Raw genomic sequence first — 10,069 nt, 5'->3', positions numbered from 1 at the left:
GTGTGGTTGCCTCTCGCATACCCCCTACTGGGGACCTGGCCTGCAACTCAGGCATGTGCCCTGACTGGGAATCAAACCCGCAACTCTTTGGTTCGCAAGCTGGTGCTCAATCCACTGAGCCACACCAGCCAGGGCCCCAAATCTTAATACCACTCTCTCAATCTCTCTCCCAAATAAAAAGAATCAGGTCAGTGACAGTGTATATCTAAGATGAGTCTGAGATTTCTCATTGTGCCAGAACGCAAGAAAAATAACGACAGACAAAAATATGTTAAAAGGACACAATCCATCTTGAAGGGGGCTCCATTTGTACAAAGTCAGGACCATTTAAATAACAAAAAAGAAAAATGAGGAAGACTTACAGATATTAAAAATCCATGAGTCTATGGTGATACTCAAAACTAAATGGGAGTGGAGGGTGGAGAGGAAGTTTTCTTTACACAAGGAATGTCAGATACTACATAGAGTAGGAATAATGCAATGGAGGAAATCACCCTTCTGCAACTACCAATGTAATAATTGATTCAGGAGGGGATCATCTATGGCTGCTAAAACCAATGGGGAAAGTTTGTTGGATACCAAGATCTTCAGTCCCTCAGTATCAGCCCCCAGATTACTGAGGAAGCACAGAGGGATAAAGGAAACTTTGCAAAGGAGAAATCTCATGGGTACCGCCTTAACAAGGTGGTCAAACTTAACCATCACCCAAATGGGACAATCTGACATTTGTGCCTCCTGTTTGTGACACAGACAACCTATGCAGTATCCGTACCATAATTGTTTAACCTGAATCTGATGAATTGTGAGAAAGAGAAATCAGATATATCCAGAAAAATTATACATTCAACAAAACAACTGACTTGAACTCTTCAAAAATACCAGTTTCTCCAAAGATGGGCCAAAAAAAAAAAAAATCAGAACTGTTTTAAAGCGAAGGAAACTAAAGAGACATACAATTGATAGCTGTGTCTGAGCCTTGCTTGGATGAGAAAGAAAAAAAAAATTACAAAGGATATCACTGTGAAGGAAATTTGAATATGAACTGGGCACTGAATATTATCTCAATGTTATGTTTATTGGATATGATAGTGGCACTGTGTTCATACAGGAGAAAGTCCTTATTCTCAGGATATAATGTTGAACTATTTAGGGGCCCAGTAGCATTATGCCCATAACTGACTCTCAAACGGTTGGGCAAAACTAGGGGCTCTGTATGGAGAAAGGGAGCGATAGAAATTGAGCAAATGTGGCAAAATGTTAGCAATCGGTGAAGCTCAGTGAGGTGTTGTTTGTACTGCTCTTTCCACTTTATTCTGAAATTTTTCAAAATAGTTGAGGGAATCGCCCCAGTGATTTTCAACCACAGAAATTTGTGCAGCTCGCAATGCATGTCAGTGGCAGCAGCAAGAGGCCAGCTGTGCCTCTACAATTTTATCCCAGGATCCAGGCTGTGGACGCAGCCCCTCCTTGGAGCCTCGATGGCAGAGGGGAAGAACAAGGACTACTCTGTGCACTGGATCTTTAAAGCTTCCGCTCAGACTCACCTCGTGCTCAGCCTCACTGTGTCCTGTCCCCGGCAAGTCCCACAAGCAAGCCTGTTAGCAGTGGGTAGGCGCGTGCCTTCTGCAGGAAGCTAGTGTTCGCTGTTGTAGAATTCTCCTTGAAGCGGGAAAGCAAATCACTGAAATCAAGAATCCATAGGCCATAAAAAAAGGATGGAATCTTAACAATTTGCAGCATGTGGATGAACTGGGACGGTATATGCTAAGTGAAATAAGACAAAGAAAGGCTAATACCATATGATTTCACTAATACGTGGAATCTAAAAAACAAAATGAGCAAACAAACTCATAGACACAGAGAACAAACTCATGGTTGCCGTGTTGGGGGATTGTGGGGGCGGAGAGGGGTGAAAAAGGTGAAGGGATTGAGAAGTACAAATTGGTAGTTACAAAATAGTCACGGGGATGTAAAGTGCGGCATAAGGAATATAGTCAATAATACTGGGTAGAGCAAAAGTGAGTTTACAGTTGCTTGTATGGAAAATAATAATACAAGAATAAACTTTCACATACAACTGTAAACACATTTTTGCCCCACCCTGTATTGTAATAACTTTGTATGTTGTCATATGGATACTACTTCATAAGTTATATAAAAGTCTAACCACTATGCTGTACACCTGAAACTAATATTGAATGTCAACTCTAATTGGAAAAAAACTTCAGAAAGTAAAAAAATAAAAATATCTGTTTAGATAGAAAAAAAAAATCCAATAGCACTCAGTATTTTCCTAAAATCACAAAGGTGAGCTGGGTCTCAAACTCCGATCAATCTCCAAAGCACATGCTTCTTTCACTCTCAAATTCATGTGTTTTTATCCAAATACTTGACTTTACATGTTCAAGTTATTATACACACACTTGCTTGGAAAATCAAAAATATAAGATACCCAGTGACAAATCTCTCCCCTACTCTTTTCCACATTCACAAGTTCTAACCAAAACCTCCCACAGGATAACATTGTTATTAATTTCTCGTGTATCTTTGAGAGTTCTTGATGCCTCTCTCTGATCACTCAAATATATACAGAGCTAAGCGTGTAAGGATTTTACTAGGGGAAATGCCTGTGAGAGAAAAGGGGAAGAAGCCAGGTAAGGTTGACCCCACGTGAAATGCAGAAGAAAGGAAGATCGAGTGGGGGCATTCTTGAAGACCTATGCAGCCTAAAGAAGGTGCATTGTGGGGAAGGGGGCGGAGTGTCCTTGAGCCAAAGCCGACCGTCAGAGGGGCGCCCGGGGCCCAGGAGCAGGGCTACCTTAGCCCGCCACCACACTGTCTTCAGCTGGCAGCAGCGTAGGGGCGGGGCAGGGCGTGGCCTCTGAGCAAACATGGTGATGGATTTCAGAGCTCAGCAAATGGGACTCTTCGTCAATCATGTTCCCTATCATTGGAAGTCTATGAAGCATATGAAATAGGCTTTCTATCAGAAGTTAAATAATGAAAGAAGTACTTGCTATGTATTTTACATTCCCTGCGTAATTAACACACACACACATGCGTGTATCAGCTATATCGGGGCTCAGCATCCTCCGCTTCCACCTGGCCTGACAGGTGAGGATGGACATGATACTCCTGAGAAATGAGAGGAAAAGGCAGGTGCAACCCATGACTTTTCCTTCTGTTAGTATATGATACCCTGGGGCTAAATGCTACCCCCACTTCAATATCATTCCTTACCAGCTCCTTAATGGGCTGAGGTGACCGTGGAGTCAGGGGGTGGGAGGCGGGGAGGGGTGGGGGTGTGTGTGTGTGTGTGTGTGTGTGTGTGTGTGTGTGTGTGTTGCATTTCTGGAGAAATGAAAAGCAGTCAAATATAAAGATGGACACATAGTTTACTTCTGCTACCACTCCTCCTTAAACCATCCTTTCCTCCTTATACCTCAAGAAAATCTTACCAGTTCTCAATAGTAAAGAGAGGACTAAAGATCTGAATCATCAAAGTATAGAGTTTCTCATGGGTAATATTTTCAGTTCCATTTTACAAAAAAAAGAAAAAAAGTGTGTGTGTGTGTAAGTTGTGTTAAGAAAGTCAATTTGTATGTTTTCACCCTCATTAAGAAATGCCAAATAATGTGTATTAAAAGATGAATAATTCAGTAAGTCTGAAAAGTTATAAATTAAATCACAAGTTGAAGGGATTAGGGATAAATAAGGGCCATTTGTTCCACCCCCTCATTTACTACATAGAGAAGATGAGTTACAGAAGGGGTAGTATTTGGCTCAAGGTCACACGGAACGCTAGTGTAGCATCTGAGATAATCGGAAACCCCAGGGAATGTGGAAAATGCCAGGACTCCTGAAATTGGCATGTGCTCTCTAAAATGCTCTGGATCATCCCACGCTGCAGCGGCCACACCAAATCCTTCATTTCATAGTTTTGTGAACACTGCAAGAATTCTCCTCCATTTGTTTAGGGTTTCAAAGATGTCTTAATCCCTCAAACACATGTTACTATGGATATTCTTTGATGAAAAGGAACAGATATGTCCTTCAGCTTTTCCTTCAGCTCTCTCGCCCCCGTTCCATTTCACAGTGAGAAATCCTATTAGACTACCTACAAGCTCACTTAGGGTCTTTTAGAATCGGGATTCATGGCTCCTGGGAGTGGGATGAGAATTGGCTAAGGTGGTAAAACAAAATTCTTTCCTCCGGAATCCTCCTCCCTTAATTACACATGACTTTTTCTCCCCACATTAAACTCCTGACTTCCCTGGTCTTACTCCTTACGCCTTGGCTGTCCTCACTCCTCTCTCCACCAGCCCGTCCTGACCTACCCTGGAGAACATAAAAGCTGCGTCCTGACCACCCAGAAGTCCCTTACGCCCACTGACTAACTCATGAAATTCAGTATGGTGAGGGAATTAAGCTTAGGTTAGTTCTCAGATCTCTACTTCTTAACCCCGTGACCTTGGGCTAGTCGAACCATGTTTACTCAAGCATGCATTCTTTGACATATGCTTAGGATATTTGAAATATTTTGCTGCAGTAAGCATCTATCTATCTAAAATCTGTGCATTGGTATTTAAGTACTCAGAGTTGGTTCCTAGCATTGGAATTGTTCAGTCAAGATTACACGCATGTGAAATATTGGTAGGTGTTGCCCATCAAAGCCATTAACATGCATGACCAAAGCAGATATATGTTCACGTTAGATGATGGCTGCAAATATTATCGTAGTGGTAAAAGGCTACGCTTGTCATTGCATCTTTGTATTTGTGACTGAGGTCCAAAGTCACAACGTCTAATCTTCCACTTTTCCTCCTTTTTACCAAGGAAAACCTTTCTTGCTTCATATGCAAAGGCTTTTTAATCTGGCCTGGCATTTCCCTGTTGGAATCTGGCATTCACCTGTTGGAGTCATCACAGAAAATGCAAATTCAAAGCCAGTAATTTCAGCTTCTTATCAATCTTCGGTTTCAAAGCTGGGTTTTACCTCTAAATCTTATTATAAAGGCTTGTACCACACATTCACATATCTTCAATTAGAATGAGTTGATCTGAATAGGCTCTTCTCAGTGCTTTCCTGTAGATTTCTCCTCTCTTAACAGTTTTAACATTTTGTGTTCTTTACATGGCACAAAGAACATAGTCTCTCTATAAAAACTCAGACATTAGGAACATATAGAGAATAAAATATGCGAGTCATCTTTTCCATCCTTGCTGCATTCTGTATCTATAGCTCTATAGCTATACCTTAGATATTCTTATTTTTCAATCTATTATTTAATATGTAACTGTTCCAATCTGACATTAGTCAAGTTATTCAAATAAATCTCCATGTAGAAGTGACCAGGCAGTGAAACGTAGGGACAACAGGAATAACAAAATAGTAACTCCCTGAACAATTCTCTCTGTGACAACTGTGGGAGTGTTTTGATAACTGTTGGCAGCAGGACACTGCATGTGATGTGGGGAAGGAAACCTTGGCATTCAAACCAGCAAATGGCTTGGCGGCAGTTTATTACATTTTTGCCATGCTTGCAAATGCCAGTAACAATTTCTCAGACTGCAGAATTACTAGACATGGCAGGTTTGAGAATGTTTCAACCATTGTCATCAAATAAATCATCCTTCAAAACTAAAAATAATACGAACTTTTTCAATAATTGCCGCTATTAAAACAAAAGCTCTGTTGGAGTTTAAGAATTTAACTTGTGCATACTGAATGTGCCTGGTCATAGAATCAGAGGCTAAGTAAAAGCTTCCAAGAAAAATTATAATACATTCTTAATGGTGGGTTTCTATCAGGTTACTCTTCAGGCCAAAGATAATTCCCATTGCTTCCTAAATCTAACATTATACATTAAGGAACTAGAATAAGAACAAAATAAACCCAAAGCTAGTGTAAGAAAGGAAATAAAGATTATAGCAGAGATTGATGAAATAGAGAACAGAAAAACAATAGAGAAAATCAATGAAACCAAAAGTTGTTTCTTTGAAAAGACAAACAAAATTGACAAACCTTTAAGACTGACCACCCCCTCCAAAAAAGAAAACATAAATCACTAGAATCATTGAATGAAAGAAAGCACATTACTACCAACTTTATGATCATGGCATTTGCCTGTCTCATCATCAACTTCGACAGTGGCCTGGGGAGAAAACCACAAGTTCTGCTGGGTGTGACCAGCAGAAACTGCCTGTAAGAGAATTCCTGCCTTTTGACCCAGTGATTCCATGGCTGGGGATATACCCAGCAAATCCCAAAACACCAATTCAAAAGAACTTCTGTATCCCAATGTGCATAGCAGCATTATTTAAATAGCTAAGTATTGGAAACAGCCTAACTGTCTATCAGTAGATGAATGGATTAAAAACTGTGGTACATCTACACAATGGAATACTACGTAGCAGGAATAAAGAAGGAATTCCTACCTTCTGCAACAGCATGGATGGAACTAGAGACAATTATGCTAAGTGAACTAAGTCAGTCAGTGAAAGAAAAATACCGTATGATCTCACTTATAAGAGGAATCTAATGAACAAAATAAACTAATGAGCAAAACAGAACCAGAGACATGGACACATGGAACAGACTGACAGCTGCTGGGGGGCAGAGAGGGGCGGGGACAGTGGTGGAGTGAAAGGGAAGAAGTCAGTCAAAGAACATGTATGAATGACCCATGGACATGGACAGCAGCGTGGGGACTAACCGTGGGGGCTGGGGTGGGGGAGGGCAAAGAGGGAAAAATTGGGACAACTGTAATAGAATAAATAAGAATAATATACATCTGGAAAGAATAAAAAAAATCATCACAGGCTCCAGGGTCAAGGTTCCTACATTCAGATCCCGTCTCTCAACTTTAATAGCCCTTGGCTTATTAAAGTTTATTTGTACTTAATGCTTCCTATTCATCATATGAAAAATTGGAGTAATTATAATACCTGCCTTATAGCATGTTGGGAAGATTAAAATAATTAATACCTATAAGGCACTGACAGGCACAGTTAATAAGGGCAGGTATTGTCCCTGGGAGTGGCGTCTTCATACTCCGCACCTCCTGGGCCTGCCTCAAGCCCACACTTGGGTGATTTTTCACTCCCCTTCACAGGGAGATACGACAATGCCTTTGCTGGGCTCCCTGACCCAGCAGCAGGCAGTGGCCTCTTTGCTTTGCCATCAGTTGTCAGTCCAGCCATTTGGGCAAAGGAGGTAGTTTAGTCTAGGCCCACAGCTAATCAAAACTATGTGTTATTTAATCTGAAAATTTTCTGTATCAAATGTGTAACAACTCAAGGGACTCATATTATGCCATACTTAGAAAAACAATTATACATAAAATAGATGAAGAGTACAAACAATGCATTTAGAGAGCAGTGAGCCTTTAAAACATTGAAAAAAAGGGCGGAGTGTGTTTGTAATCCGAGTTTAAAATTTTTCAGTCATCTATAATCTGATTGGTTTGTGTTCAATTTAGGTTAATTTTTCTGTTGTTATAAATCCCGTCTGGTAATCACTGTGTATTTTATTCTCATCTCTTCCCTTTGCAATCTACAATATTTAGATGCTTGAAAAGTTAGAAAGTTCAACCCAGTGTGTTGTCACGTTCGTCAATGAAAATTTGAGAATCTAGGTAGCAGTGACACCAGCGCCTGGCCAGCCCCCCGGAGCGAGGGAGGGGCCCCTGGAAACACAGAGGCAGCCAGTGCGAAGCTGCACGCAGCTAGCGTGGGCAAGCTGACAGATTTCCCCACCCCCTCACCCCAACAAACTCAGCAGGAGGAGGACCTGCACGGAGTCTAGGCAAGGCTAGAGAGTGATGGACAAAAGGAAAAGCCCTCCTGCTTTTGGCCCCTAATTAAAGGAGGGACTAGAGGATATAGCCCCACATCTACTGAAAGAGTCAACATGGTAGCAGGGGGAGGTGCTAACCTGTCAGTCTAGTCTGGGAAAAGGATGGGATTGGCTGCCCACCCTCCTGAAGCCCACCCAAGTTTGGGCTGGGAGATTTCAAACAGGGGAAAAGAGAAACACACTCTTCCTCTGGGACCCTCAGCACAGAGGTGAGGGCCAGGGTTTGCAGGACCTTGCAGGTCCTGGAAACCATTCCTGGAAGCCGCATGGTGATGTCAGTGCCAGACACCAGGAAGGACCCTGAAGCTGGACAGTAACCTGCTTAGCCACCACAAGCTCCAACGGACAAATAGGATGGAATGGGAATTCCGGGCGTTGTTTTGGATTTTAGTATTTTGGGGAATAAATGGGCTTTGTTTGTGTTTTACGGAGGAGATGAGCCTGGAGCTAGGGAGCTCCCCCATCCTCCCAAATTATACAACACTTTGATAAAGACCTTTCCCCTTCGCCACCACCCTTTGTCTTTGGAATTTGCCTGTGAGTGGTTGCAGGCAGCAGAGCCCCACTTTTGTTCAGTAACAGTAAGATATCCCAAATGTTGATAACTGAATATTTGATTTATAAACAAGCCGGCTGGCTGATTTTTACTTGCACCAGTTTCACAAGATTTTATAATAGTTTAGAGCAGTGGTTCTCAGACTTTTTTTTCATTGTACCTTAAGTAGTTTTTCTTTTAGACATCTTAAAAACCCCCGTGACATTTCAGTGCCATTGATGTACTGTACATTTCTTTAAGTTTTTTTACCGTCATCAAATAATTTCCTCCCTCTTGGGAGCAATATTGTGCCCATGGAGAATTCATGGCCTGGAATATTCAGATTTATATGGTAAGAAAATATAGGATGAGCAATCCCCCTTCTTGTCAGTATCAGGAAAGGACGTAGCTATTCAATTCCATTGGAATATCTCCTTGTTCTTTATTGTGGTCCTCTGATCAGCAGCACCACCATCATCTGGGAAATTTTTTTTTAAAGATTTTATTTATTTTTATTTTTAGAGGGGAAGAGAGGGAGAGAGGGACAGAAACATGAATGTGTGGTTGCCTCTCATGCGCCCCCTGCTGGGGACCTAGTCGGCAGCCCAGGCGTGTGCCCAGACTGGGAATTGAACCCAGTGACCCCTTTCTTCTGTCGCCGGCACTCAAGCCTCTCAGCCACACCAGCCGGGACAAGGGAGCTTGTTTGAAATGCAGACACTCACCCTCACCTCAGACATCCTGGATCATAATCTGCATTTTAACAAGATCCCGTGTTGCTTCAAATGGCTGTTAGCGTCTGAGAAGCAGTGGTTTACAGTACAGTGTACAATTCTCTCCTAAATTGGGAAACACTAATATAACATGTACATGGAAAAAATACGCGTAGTCCCTGAAAAGCAGCTAAGTCCCTCTACCCCTTTCTCTCAAGTCCTGACTACACGAGTTTCTTTCTTAAAAGTTATCAATACTATTTTTTAAACTTAGAACTGGGTGTCATTTGTCTGTCTGCCTGTTTGTTTGTTGAGAAAGGTCAATTTTATTTACTTCTCCTAAATGAGTGAAGTCACCATGAAGTTGTGTTTGGCTGCCTTGCTTCCCATCTTTTTCATTCCTTTGCTCTTTTTTTCTCCCCCAAAGCATGGGTGTTAGAATTAGTTGGAAAGAGCAAGATAAAAACAATGAAGAGAAACTTCTGTTCTTACTCCCCCAATGAATGGGCCTTCCAACTCTCAGGCAAGGCCCCGGTAAAATTAGGCTCGTTTTGATAGTGATTATTTCTCTTGGAGCCAGTAGCATAGTAAAGAGTTTTTATATATTTTACTATTTTGAAGAGCAAGCAAGTTAGTATGGGGGAGAAAATTCCAAACTAATTTAATATACTTTGGTTCTTATTTATGAAGATGAGGTTAATTTTTTATTAAGTATTTTTGTTACATATGTGAAATTTTGAAATGTGTGTGAAATTTTCAGCCATATAGAAAAGAAAGAACAGTAATATAACAAATGCCAATTACCCATGTCCTAGGTTAACCATTTGCCACATTTTGCTCCTACATTTTCCTAAAGTATTTTAATATGTTACAGATATGATGACATTTTTATAACCCCTATTTTTCTGTGTATTTTTTAAATGACATTTTCTTACATAAAAGATGAATTATACGTCACTAAAA

The sequence above is a fragment of the Pteronotus mesoamericanus genome, unplaced genomic scaffold, assembly GCF_021234165.1.
Source record: "Pteronotus mesoamericanus isolate MK-2021 breed Mesoamerican mustached bat unplaced genomic scaffold, CSHL_Meso_final contig_116, whole genome shotgun sequence".
In the NCBI taxonomy this organism is placed as follows: Eukaryota; Metazoa; Chordata; class Mammalia; order Chiroptera; family Mormoopidae; genus Pteronotus; species Pteronotus mesoamericanus.
Note: the sequence above shows the minus strand (reverse complement) of the source record.